This window comes from Plectrocnemia conspersa, unplaced genomic scaffold (genome assembly GCF_051122295.1).
Source record: "Plectrocnemia conspersa isolate PC_06_02 unplaced genomic scaffold, ASM5112229v1 ptg000003l, whole genome shotgun sequence".
NCBI classification, from domain to species: domain Eukaryota; kingdom Metazoa; phylum Arthropoda; class Insecta; order Trichoptera; family Polycentropodidae; genus Plectrocnemia; species Plectrocnemia conspersa.
Genome location: NW_028277167.1, coordinates 30,862,541 through 30,876,947, shown reverse-complemented (window position 1 = coordinate 30,876,947; position 14,407 = coordinate 30,862,541).

Sequence of the window (14,407 nt, the reverse complement as noted above, 5' to 3'; positions counted from 1 at the left end):
CAAATAGAGCTTTCAACTATACTTACGATACTATACAAAAAAATTAAAAATTAAAAAATAAAAGTATTTTTTTTTCAAAACACGTTTAGTGTGATGAGTCGATCGACCCACCATACATACGCTCATAAGATTTTCAATATAGTTAAGGTCAGTGTGAGCTTATTTATACATATTTGAATTTCAAAATTTTGTGACAGTATAGAATTCTTAAGCATCCTGTGTATGTTTGTTAGCAAAATCCATTTTGTCAATTTTTTGCAAAATGGCGACAAGTATTAAAATTCAATCACTTATTACTCAGTAGTGTTCAATTTTGTCAAAAAGGTCTCTATACATGAAATGTTGAGAAGCCTAAAGCTCATCTAAGTAAAATATAAAAAATATATATTTTTGCTTGAAAACAAGCGATGTATCAGTTCGATCGTACCCCCATACTAGCCATTTTGAGACTTTCGGAAGAGTTAACGCTCTTAACTGCTTGGTTTCGAAGATTAAAATTTTAATTTTTAATATCGCATAGAACTAACGTGCAGCCCCTATACGTTATGTTTAAAAAAAATATATAAAATTTTTTTTCAAAATGGCGGCTATCGTAAAAATTCAAAGTGTCATAACTTTGCTAAATCAAATCCTACTGAAAAATGTCGTATGCAAAAAGTGTTTGGAATTTTATTTTGCATATAAAAGCAATTTTTAATTATTTTTTTTTTAATAAAAACCGAGTCTTACCATATATTGACCGAGACCTCGAACGAGCTTTTATGCGACTCTGCATACAGTTAACGCTCGTATAAAGCTTCTATTTAAGAAATTGACTTGAATTTTTTATACCAAATAGAGCTTTCAACTATACTTACGATACTGTACAAAAAAATTTAAAATTAAAAAATAAAAGTATTTTTTTTTCAAAACACGTTTAGTGTGATGAGTCGATCGACCCACCATACATACGCTCATAAGATTTTCAATATAGTTAAGGTCAGTGTGAGCTTATTTATACATATTTGAATTTCAAAATTTTGTGACAGTATAGAATTCTTAAGCATCCTGTGTATGTTTGTTAGCAAAATCCATTTTGTCAATTTTTTGCAAAATGGCGACAAGTATTAAAATTCAATCACTTATTACTCAGTAGTGTTCAATTTTGTCAAAAAGGTCTCTATACATGAAATGTTGAGAAGCCTAAAGCTCATCTAAGTAAAATATAAAAAATATATATTTTTGCTTGAAAACAAGCGATGTATCAGTTCGATCGTACCCCCATACTAGCCATTTTGAGACTTTCGGAAGAGTTAACGCTCTTAACTGCTTGGTTTCGAAGATTAAAATTTTAATTTTTAATATCGCATAGAACTAACGTGCAGCCCCTATACGTTATGTTTAAAAAAAATATATAAAATTTTTTTTCAAAATGGCGGCTATCGTAAAAATTCAAAGTGTCATAACTTTGCTAAATCAAATCCTACTGAAAAATGTCGTATGCAAAAAGTGTTTGGAATTTTATTTTGCATATAAAAGCAATTTTTTATTATTTTTTTTTTAATAAAAACCGAGTCTTACCATATATTGACCGAGACCTCGAACGAGCTTTTATGCGACTCTGCATACAGTTAACGCTCGTATGAAGCTTCTATTTAAGAAATTGACTTGAATTTTTTATACCAAATAGAGCTTTCAACTATACTTACGATACTATACAAAAAAATTAAAAATTAAAAAATAAAAGTATTTTTTTTTCAAAACACGTTTAGTGTGATGAGTCGATCGACCCACCATACATACGCTCATAAGATTTTCAATATAGTTAAGGTCAGTGTGAGCTTATTTATACATATTTGAATTTCAAAATTTTGTGACAGTATAGAATTCTTAAGCATCCTGTGTATGTTTGTTAGCAAAATCCATTTTGTCAATTTTTTGCAAAATGGCGACAAGTATTAAAATTCAATCACTTATTACTCAGTAGTGTTCAATTTTGTCAAAAAGGTCTCTATACATGAAATGTTGAGAAGCCTAAAGCTCATCTAAGTAAAATATAAAAAATATATATTTTTGCTTGAAAACAAGCGATGTATCAGTTCGATCGTACCCCCATACTAGCCATTTTGAGACTTTCGGAAGAGTTAACGCTCTTAACTGCTTGGTTTCGAAGATTAAAATTTTAATTTTTAATATCGCATAGAACTAACGTGCAGCCCCTATACGTTATGTTTAAAAAAAATATATAAAATTTTTTTTCAAAATGGCGGCTATCGTAAAAATTCAAAGTGTCATAACTTTGCTAAATCAAATCCTACTGAAAAATGTCGTATGCAAAAAGTGTTTGGAATTTTATTTTGCATATAAAAGCAATTTTTAATTATTTTTTTTTTAATAAAAACCGAGTCTTACCATATATTGACCGAGACCTCGAACGAGCTTTTATGCGACTCTGCATACAGTTAACGCTCGTATAAAGCTTCTATTTAAGAAATTGACTTGAATTTTTTATACCAAATAGAGCTTTCAACTATACTTACGATACTGTACAAAAAAATTTAAAATTAAAAAATAAAAGTATTTTTTTTTCAAAACACGTTTAGTGTGATGAGTCGATCGACCCACCATACATACGCTCATAAGATTTTCAATATAGTTAAGGTCAGTGTGAGCTTATTTATACATATTTGAATTTCAAAATTTTGTGACAGTATAGAATTCTTAAGCATCCTGTGTATGTTTGTTAGCAAAATCCATTTTGTCAATTTTTTGCAAAATGGCGACAAGTATTAAAATTCAATCACTTATTACTCAGTAGTGTTCAATTTTGTCAAAAAGGTCTCTATACATGAAATGTTGAGAAGCCTAAAGCTCATCTAAGTAAAATATAAAAAATATATATTTTTGCTTGAAAACAAGCGATGTATCAGTTCGATCGTACCCCCATACTAGCCATTTTGAGACTTTCGGAAGAGTTAACGCTCTTAACTGCTTGGTTTCGAAGATTAAAATTTTAATTTTTAATATCGCATAGAACTAACGTGCAGCCCCTATACGTTATGTTTAAAAAAAATATATAAAATTTTTTTTCAAAATGGCGGCTATCGTAAAAATTCAAAGTGTCATAACTTTGCTAAATCAAATCCTACTGAAAAATGTCGTATGCAAAAAGTGTTTGGAATTTTATTTTGCATATAAAAGCAATTTTTAATTATTTTTTTTTTAATAAAAACCGAGTCTTACCATATATTGACCGAGACCTCGAACGAGCTTTTATGCGACTCTGCATACAGTTAACGCTCGTATGAAGCTTCTATTTAAGAAATTGACTTGAATTTTTTATACCAAATAGAGCTTTCAACTATACTTACGATACTATACAAAAAAATTAAAAATTAAAAAATAAAAGTATTTTTTTTTCAAAACACGTTTAGTGTGATGAGTCGATCGACCCACCATACATACGCTCATAAGATTTTCAATATAGTTAAGGTCAGTGTGAGCTTATTTATACATATTTGAATTTCAAAATTTTGTGACAGTATAGAATTCTTAAGCATCCTGTGTATGTTTGTTAGCAAAATCCATTTTGTCAATTTTTTGCAAAATGGCGACAAGTATTAAAATTCAATCACTTATTACTCAGTAGTGTTCAATTTTGTCAAAAAGGTCTCTATACATGAAATGTTGAGAAGCCTAAAGCTCATCTAAGTAAAATATAAAAAATATATATTTTTGCTTGAAAACAAGCGATGTATCAGTTCGATCGTACCCCCATACTAGCCATTTTGAGACTTTCAGAAGAGTTAACGCTCTTAACTGCTTGGTTTCGAAGATTAAAATTTTAATTTTTAATATCGCATAGAACTAACGTGCAGCCCCTATACGTTATGTTTAAAAAAAATATATAAAATTTTTTTTCAAAATGGCGGCTATCGTAAAAATTCAAAGTGTCATAACTTTGCTAAATCAAATCCTACTGAAAAATGTCGTATAAAAAAGTGTTTGGAATTTTATTTTGCATATAAAAGCAATTTTTAATTATTTTTTTTTTAATAAAAACCGAGTCTTACCATATATTGACCGAGACCTCGAACGAGCTTTAATGCGACTCTGCATACAGTTAACGCTCGTATGAAGCTTCTATTTAAGAAATTGACTTGAATTTTTTATACCAAATAGAGCTTTCAACTATACTTACGATACTGTACAAAAAAATTAAAAATTAAAAAATAAAAGTATTTTTTTTTCAAAACACGTTTAGTGTGATGAGTCGATCGACCCACCATACATACGCTCATAAGATTTTCAATATAGTTAAGGTCAGTGTGAGCTTATTTATACATATTTGAATTTCAAAATTTTGTGACAGTATAGAATTCTTAAGCATCCTGTGTATGTTTGTTAGCAAAATCCATTTTGTCAATAGTTTGCAAATTGGCGACAAGTATTAAAATTCAATCACTTATTACTCAGTAGTGTTCAATTTTGTCAAAAAGGTCTCTATACATGAAATGTTGAGAAGCCTAAAGCTCATCTAAGTAAAATATAAAAAATATATATTTTTGCTTGAAAACAAGCGATGTATCAGTTCGATCGTACCCCCATACTAGCCATTTTGAGACTTTCGGAAGAGTTAACGCTCTTAACTGCTTGGTTTCGAAGATTAAAATTTTAATTTTTAATATCGCATGGAACTAACGTGCAGCCCCTATACGTTATGTTTAAAAAAAATATATAAAATTTTTTTTCAAAATGGCGGCTATCGTAAAAATTCAAAGTGTCATAACTTTGCTAAATCAAATCCTACTGAAAAATGTCGTATGCAAAAAGTGTTTGGAATTTTATTTTGCATATAAAAGCAATTTTTAATTATTTTTTTTTTAATAAAAACCGAGTCTTACCATATATTGACCGAGACCTCGAACGAGCTTTTATGCGACTCTGCATACAGTTAACGCTCGTATGAAGCTTCTATTTAAGAAATTGACTTGAATTTTTTATACCAAATAGAGCTTTCAACTATACTTACGATACTATACAAAAAAATTAAAAATTAAAAAATAAAAGTATTTTTTTTTCAAAACACGTTTAGTGTGATGAGTCGATCGACCCACCATACATACGCTCATAAGATTTTCAATATAGTTAAGGTCAGTGTGAGCTTATTTATACATATTTGAATTTCAAAATTTTGTGACAGTATAGAATTCTTAAGCATCCTGTGTATGTTTGTTAGCAAAATCCATTTTGTCAATTTTTTGCAAAATGGCGACAAGTATTAAAATTCAATCACTTATTACTCAGTAGTGTTCAATTTTGTCAAAAAGGTCTCTATACATGAAATGTTGAGAAGCCTAAAGCTCATCTAAGTAAAATATAAAAAATATATATTTTTGCTTGAAAACAAGCGATGTATCAGTTCGATCGTACCCCCATACTAGCCATTTTGAGACTTTCGGAAGAGTTAACGCTCTTAACTGCTTGGTTTCGAAGATTAAAATTTTAATTTTTAATATCGCATAGAACTAACGTGCAGCCCCTATACGTTATGTTTAAAAAAAATATATAAATTTTTTTTTCAAAATGGCGGCTATCGTAAAAATTCAAAGTGTCATAACTTTGCTAAATCAAATCCTACTGAAAAATGTCGTATGCAAAAAGTGTTTGGAATTTTATTTTGCATATAAAAGCAATTTTTAATTATTTTTTTTTTAATAAAAACCGAGTCTTACCATATATTGACCGAGACCTCGAACGAGCTTTTATGCGACTCTGCATACAGTTAACGCTCGTATGAAGCTTCTATTTAAGAAATTGACTTGAATTTTATATACCAAATAGAGCTTTCAACTATACTTACGATACTATACAAAAAAATTAAAAATTAAAAAATAAAAGTATTTTTTTTTCAAAACACGTTTAGTGTGATGAGTCGATCGACCCACCATACATACGCTCATAAGATTTTCAATATAGTTAAGGTCAGTGTGAGCTTATTTATACATATTTGAATTTCAAAATTTTGTGACAGTATAGAATTCTTAAGCATCCTGTGTATGTTAGTTAGCAAAATCCATTTTGTCAATTTTTTGCAAAATGGCGACAAGTATTAAAATTCAATCACTTATTACTCAGTAGTGTTCAATTTTGTCAAAAAGGTCTCTATACATGTAATGTGGAGAAGCCTAAAGCTCATCTAAGTAAAATATAAAAAATATATATTTTTGCTTGAAAACAAGCGATGTATCAGTTCGATCGTACCCCCATACTAGCCATTTTGAGACTTTCGGAAGAGTTAACGCTCTTAACTGCTTGGTTTCGAAGATTAAAATTTTAATTTTTAATATCGCATAGAACTAACGTGCAGCCCCTATACGTTATGTTTAAAAAAAATATATAAAATTTTTTTTCAAAATGGCGGCTATCGTAAAAATTCAAAGTGTCATAACTTTGCTAAATCAAATCCTACTGAAAAATGTCGTATGCAAAAAGTGTTTGGAATTTTATTTTGCATATAAAAGCAATTTTTAATTATTTTTTTTTTAATAAAAACCGAGTCTTACCATATATTGACCGAGACCTCGAACGAGCTTTTATGCGACTCTGCATACAGTTAACGCTCGTATGAAGCTTCTATTAAAGAAATTGACTTGAATTTTTTATACCAAATAGAGCTTTCAACTATACTTACGATACTGTACAAAAAAATTAAAAATTAAAAAATAAAAGTATTTTTTTTTCAAAACACGTTTAGTGTGATGAGTCGATCGACCCACCATACATACGCTCATAAGATTTTCAATATAGTTAAGGTCAGTGTGAGCTTGTTTATACATATTTGAATTTCAAAATTTTGTGACAGTATAGAATTCTTAAGCATCCTGTGTATGTTTGTTAGCAAAATCCATTTTGTCAATTTTTTGCAAAATGGCGACAAGTATTAAAATTCAATCACTTATTACTCAGTAGTGTTCAATTTTGTCAAAAAGGTCTCTATACATGAAATGTTGAGAAGCCTAAAGCTCATCTAAGTAAAATATAAAAAATATATATTTTTGCTTGAAAACAAGCGATGTATCAGTTCGATCGTACCCCCATACTAGCCATTTTGAGACTTTCGGAAGAGTTAACGCTCTTAACTGCATGGTTTCGAAGATTAAAATTTTAATTTTTAATATCGCATAGAACTAACGTGCAGCCCCTATACGTTATGTTTAAAAAAAATATATAAAATTTTTTTTCAAAATGGCGGCTATCGTAAAAATTCAAAGTGTCATAACTTTGCTAAATAAAATCCTACTGAAAAATGTCGTATGCAAAAAGTGTTTGGAATTTTATTTTGCATATAAAAGCAATTTTTAATTATTTTTTTTTTAATAAAAACCGAGTCTTACCATATATTGACCGAGACCTCGAACGAGCTTTTATGCGACTCTGCATACAGTTAACGCTCGTATGAAGCTTCTATTTAAGAAATTGACTTGAATTTTTTATACCAAATAGAGCTTTCAACTATACTTACGATACTATACAAAAAAATTAAAAATTAAAAAATAAAAGTATTTTTTTTTCAAAACACGTTTAGTGTGATGAGTCGATCGACCCACCATACATACGCTCATAAGATTTTCAATATAGTTAAGGTCAGTGTGAGCTTATTTATACATATTTGAATTTCAAAATTTTGTGACAGTATAGAATTCTTAAGCATCCTGTGTATGTTTGTTAGCAAAATCCATTTTGTCAATTTTTTGCAAAATGGCGACAAGTATTAAAATTCAATCACTTATTACTCAGTAGTGTTCAATTTTGTCAAAAAGGTCTCTATACATGAAATGTTGAGAAGCCTAAAGCTCATCTAAGTAAAATATAAAAAATATATATTTTTGCTTGAAAACAAGCGATGTATCAGTTCGATCGTACCCCCATACTAGCCATTTTGAGACTTTCGGAAGAGTTAACGCTCTTAACTGCTTGGTTTCGAAGATTAAAATTTTAATTTTTAATATCGCATAGAACTAACGTGCAGCCCCTATACGTTATGTTTAAAAAAAATATATAAAATTTTTTTTCAAAATAGCGGCTATCGTAAAAATTCAAAGTGTCATAACTTTGCTAAATCAAATCCTACTGAAAAATGTCGTATGCAAAAAGTGTTTGGAATTTTATTTTGCATATAAAAGCAATTTTTAATTATTTTTTTTTTAATAAAAACCGAGTCTTACCATATATTGACCGAGACCTCGAACGAGCTTTTATGCGACTCTGCATACAGTTAACGCTCGTATGAAGCTTCTATTTAAGAAATTGACTTGAATTTTTTATACCAAATAGAGCTTTCAACTATACTTACGATACTATACAAAAAAATTAAAAATTAAAAAATAAAAGTATTTTTTTTTCAAAACACGTTTAGTGTGATGAGTCGATCGACCCACCATACATACGCTCATAAGATTTTCAATATAGTTAAGGTCAGTGTGAGCTTATTTATACATATTTGAATTTCAAAATTTTGTGACAGTATAGAATTCTTAAGCATCCTGTGTATGTTTGTTAGCAAAATCCATTTTGTCAATTTTTTGCAAAATGGCGACAAGTATTAAAATTCAATCACTTATTACTCAGTAGTGTTCAATTTTGTCAAAAAGGTCTCTATACATGAAATGTTGAGAAGCCTAAAGCTCATCTAAGTAAAATATAAAAAATATATATTTTTGCTTGAAAACAAGCGATGTATCAGTTCGATCGTACCCCCATACTAGCCATTTTGAGACTTTCGGAAGAGTTAACGCTCTTAACTGCTTGGTTTCGAAGATTAAAATTTTAATTTTTAATATCGCATAGAACTAACGTGCAGCCCCTATACGTTATGTTTAAAAAAAATATATAAAATTTTTTTTTCAAAATGGCGGCTATCGTAAAAATTCAAAGTGTCATAACTTTGCTAAATCAAATCCTACTGAAAAATGTCGTATGCAAAAAGTGTTTGGAATTTTATTTTGCATATAAAAGCAATTTTCAATTATTTTTTTTTTAATAAAAACCGAGTCTTACCATATATTGACCGAGACCTCGAACGAGCTTTTATGCGACTCTGCATACAGTTAACGCTCGTATGAAGCTTCTATTTAAGAAATTGACTTGAATTTTATATACCAAATAGAGCTTTCAACTATACTTACGATACTATACAAAAAAATTAAAAATTAAAAAATAAAAGTATTTTTTTTTCAAAACACGTTTAGTGTGATGAGTCGATCGACCCACCATACATACGCTCATAAGATTTTCAATATAGTTAAGGTCAGTGTGAGCTTATTTATACATATTTGAATTTCAAAATTTTGTGACAGTATAGAATTCTTAAGCATCCTGTGTATGTTTGTTAGCAAAATCCATTTTGTCAATTTTTTGCAAAATGGCGACAAGTATTAAAATTCAATCACTTATTACTCAGTAGTGTTCAATTTTGTCAAAAAGGTCTCTATACATGAAATGTTGAGAAGCCTAAAGCTCATCTAAGTAAAATATAAAAAATATATATTTTTGCTTGAAAACAAGCGATGTATCAGTTCGATCGTACCCCCATACTAGCCATTTTGAGACTTTCGGAAGAGTTAACGCTCTTAACTGCTTGGTTTCGAAGATTAAAATTTTAATTTTTAATATCGCATAGAACTAACGTGCAGCCCCTATACGTTATGTTTAAAAAAAATATATAAAATTTTTTTTCAAAATGGCGGCTATCGTAAAAATTCAAAGTGTCATAACTTTGCTAAATCAAATCCTACTGAAAAATGTCGTATGCAAAAAGTGTTTGGAATTTTATTTTGCATATAAAAGCAGTTTTTAATTTTTTTTTTTTTATTAAAAACCGAGTCTTACCATATATTGACCGAGACCTCGAACGAGCTTTTATGCGACTCTGCATACAGTTAACGCTCGTGTGAAGCTTCTATTTAAGAAATTGACTTGAATTTTTTATACCAAATAGAGCTTTCAACTATACTTACGATACTATACAAAAAAATTAAAAATTAAAAAATAAAAGTATTTTTTTTTCAAAACACGTTTAGTGTGATGAGTCGATCGACCCACCATACATACGCTCATAAGATTTTCAATATAGTTAAGGTCAGTGTGAGCTTATTTATACATATTTGAATTTCAAAATTTTGTGACAGTATAGAATTCTTAAGCATCCTGTGTATGTTTGTTAGCAAAATCCATTTTGTCAATTTTTTGCAAAATGGCGACAAGTATTAAAATTCAATCACTTATTACTCAGTAGTGTTCAATTTTGTCAAAAAGGTCTCTATACATGAAATGTTGAGAAGCCTAAAGCTCATCTAAGTAAAATATAAAAAATATATATTTTTGCTTGAAAACAAGCGATGTATCAGTTCGATCGTACCCCCATACTAGCCATTTTGAGACTTTCGGAAGAGTTAACGCTCTTAACTGCTTGGTTTCGAAGATTAAAATTTTAATTTTTAATATCGCATAGAACTAACGTGCAGCCCCTATACGTTATGTTTAAAAAAAATATATAAAATTTTTTTTCAAAATGGCGGCTATCGTAAAAATTCAAAGTGTCATAACTTTGCTAAATCAAATCCTACTGAAAAATGTCGTATGCAAAAAGTGTTTGGAATTTTATTTTGCATATAAAAGCAATTTTTAATTATTTTTTTTTTAATAAAAACCGAGTCTTACCATATATTGACCGAGACCTCGAACGAGCTTTTATGCGACTCTGCATACAGTTAACGCTCGTATGAAGCTTCTATTTAAGAAATTGACTTTAATTTTTTATACCAAATAGAGCTTTCAACTATACTTACGATACTGTACAAAAAAATTTAAAATTAAAAAATAAAAGTATTTTTTTTTCAAAACACGTTTAGTGTGATGAGTCGATCGACCCACCATACATACGCTCATAAGATTTTCAATATAGTTAAGGTCAGTGTGAGCTTATTTATACATATTTGAATTTCAAAATTTTGTGACAGTATAGAATTCTTAAGCATCCTGTGTATGTTTGTTAGCAAAATCCATTTTGTCAATTTTTTGCAAAATGGCGACAAGTATTAAAATTCAATCACTTATTACTCAGTAGTGTTCAATTTTGTCAAAAAGGTCTCTATACATGAAATGTTGAGAAGCCTAAAGCTCATCTAAGTAAAATATAAAAAATATATATTTTTGCTTGAAAACAAGCGATGTATCAGTTCGATCGTACCCCCATACTAGCCATTTTGAGACTTTCGGAAGAGTTAACGCTCTTAACTGCTTGGTTTCGAAGATTAAAATTTTAATTTTTAATATCGCATAGAACTAACGTGCAGCCCCTATACGTTATGTTTAAAAAAAATATATAAAATTTATTTTCAAAATGGCGGCTATCGTAAAAATTCAAAGTGTCATAACTTTGCTAAATCAAATCCTACTGAAAAATGTCGTATGCAAAAAGTGTTTGGAATTTTATTTTGCATATAAAAGCAATTTTTAATTATTTTTTTTTTAATAAAAACCGAGTCTTACCATATATTGACCGAGACCTCGAACGAGCTTTTATGCGACTCTGCATACAGTTAACGCTCGTATGAAGCTTCTATTTAAGAAATTGACTTGAATTTTTTATACGAAATAGAGCTTTCAACTATACTTACGATACTATACAAAAAAATTAAAAATTAAAAAATAAAAGTATTTTTTTTTCAAAACACGTTTAGTGTGATGAGTCGATCGACCCACCATACATACGCTCATAAGATTTTCAATATAGTTAAGGTCAGTGTGAGCTTATTTATACATATTTGAATTTCAAAATTTTGTGACAGTATAGAATTCTTAAGCATCCTGTGTATGTTTGTTAGCAAAATCCATTTTGTCAATTTTTTGCAAAATGGCGACAAGTATTAAAATTCAATCACTTATTACTCAGTAGTGTTCAATTTTGTCAAAAAGGTCTCTATACATGAAATGTTGAGAAGCCTAAAGCTCATCTAAGTAAAATATAAAAAATATATATTTTTGCTTGAAAACAAGCGATGTATCAGTTCGATCGTACCCCCATACTAGCCATTTTGAGACTTTCGGAAGAGTTAACGCTCTTAACTGCTTGGTTTCGAAGATTAAAATTTTAATTTTTAATATCGCATAGAACTAACGTGCAGCCCCTATACGTTATGTTTAAAAAAAATATATAAAATTTATTTTCAAAATGGCGGCTATCGTAAAAATTCAAAGTGTCATAACTTTGCTAAATCAAATCCTACTGAAAAATGTCGTATGCAAAAAGTGTTTGGAATTTTATTTTGCATATAAAAGCAATTTTTAATTATTTTTTTTTTAATAAAAACCGAGTCTTACCATATATTGACCGAGACCTCGAACGAGCTTTTATGCGACTCTGCATACAGTTAACGCTCGTATGAAGCTTCTATTTAAGAAATTGACTTGAATTTTTTATACCAAATAGAGCTTTCAACTATACTTACGATACTATACAAAAAAATTAAAAATTAAAAAATAAAAGTATTTTTTTTTCAAAACACGTTTAGTGTGATGAGTCGATCGACCCACCATACATACGCTCATAAGATTTTCAATATAGTTAAGGTCAGTGTGAGCTTATTTATACATATTTGAATTTCAAAATTTTGTGACAGTATAGAATTCTTAAGCATCCTGTGTATGTTTGTTAGCAAAATCCATTTTGTCAATTTTTTGCAAAATGGCGACAAGTATTAAAATTCAATCACTTATTACTCAGTAGTGTTCAATTTTGTCAAAAAGGTCTCTATACATGAAATGTTGAGAAGCCTAAAGCTCATCTAAGTAAAATATAAAAAATATATATTTTTGCTTGAAAACAAGCGATGTATCAGTTCGATCGTACCCCCATACTAGCCATTTTGAGACTTTCGGAAGAGTTAACGCTCTTAACTGCTTGGTTTCGAAGATTAAAATTTTAATTTTTAATATCGCATAGAACTAACGTGCAGCCCCTATACGTTATGTTTAAAAAAAATATATAAATTTTTTTTTCAAAATGGCGGCTATCGTAAAAATTCAAAGTGTCATAACTTTGCTAAATCAAATCCTACTGAAAAATGTCGTATGCAAAAAGTGTTTGGAATTTTATTTTGCATATAAAAGCAATTTTTAATTATTTTTTTTTTAATAAAAACCGAGTCTTACCATATATTGACCGAGACCTCGAACGAGCTTTTATGCGACTCTGCATACAGTTAACGCTCGTATGAAGCTTCTATTTAAGAAATTGACTTGAATTTTTTATACCAAATAGAGCTTTCAACTATACTTACGATACTGTACAAAAAAATTTAAAATTAAAAAATAAAAGTATTTTTTTTTCAAAACACGTTTAGTGTGATGAGTCGATCGACCCACCATACATACGCTCATAAGATTTTCAATATAGTTAAGGTCAGTGTGAGCTTATTTATACATATTTGAATTTCAAAATTTTGTGACAGTATAGAATTCTTAAGCATCCTGTGTATGTTTGTTAGCAAAATCCATTTTGTCAATTTTTTGCAAAATGGCGACAAGTATTAAAATTCAATCACTTATTACTCAGTAGTGTTCAATTTTGTCAAAAAGGTCTCTATACATGAAATGTTGAGAAGCCTAAAGCTCATCTAAGTAAAATATAAAAAATATATATTTTTGCTTGAAAACAAGCGATGTATCAGTTCGATCGTACCCCCATACTAGCCATTTTGAGACTTTCGGAAGAGTTAACGCTCTTAACTGCTTGGTTTCGAAGATTAAAATTTTAATTTTTAATATCGCATAGAACTAACGTGCAGCCCCTATACGTTATGTTTAAAAAAAATATATAAAATTTTTTTTCAAAATGGCGGCTATCGTAAAAATTCAAAGTGTCATAACTTTGCTAAATCAAATCCTACTGAAAAATGTCGTATGCAAAAAGTGTTTGGAATTTTATTTTGCATATAAAAGCAATTTTTAATTATTTTTTTTTTAATAAAAACCGAGTCTTACCATATATTGACCGAGACCTCGAACGAGCTTTTATGCGACTCTGCATACAGTTAACGCTCGTATTAAGCTTCTATTTAAGAAATTGACTTGAATTTTTTATACCAAATAGAGCTTTCAACTATACTTACGATACTATACAAAAAAATTAAAAATTAAAAAATAAAAGTATTTTTTTTTCAAAACACGTTTAGTGTGATGAGTCGATCGACCCACCATACATACGCTCATAAGATTTTCAATATAGTTAAGGTCAGTGTGAGCTTATTTATACATATTTGAATTTCAAAATTTTGTGACAGTATAGAATTCTTAAGCATCCTGTGTATGTTTGTTAGCAAAATCCATTTTGTCAATTTTTTGCAAAATGGCGACAAGTATTAAA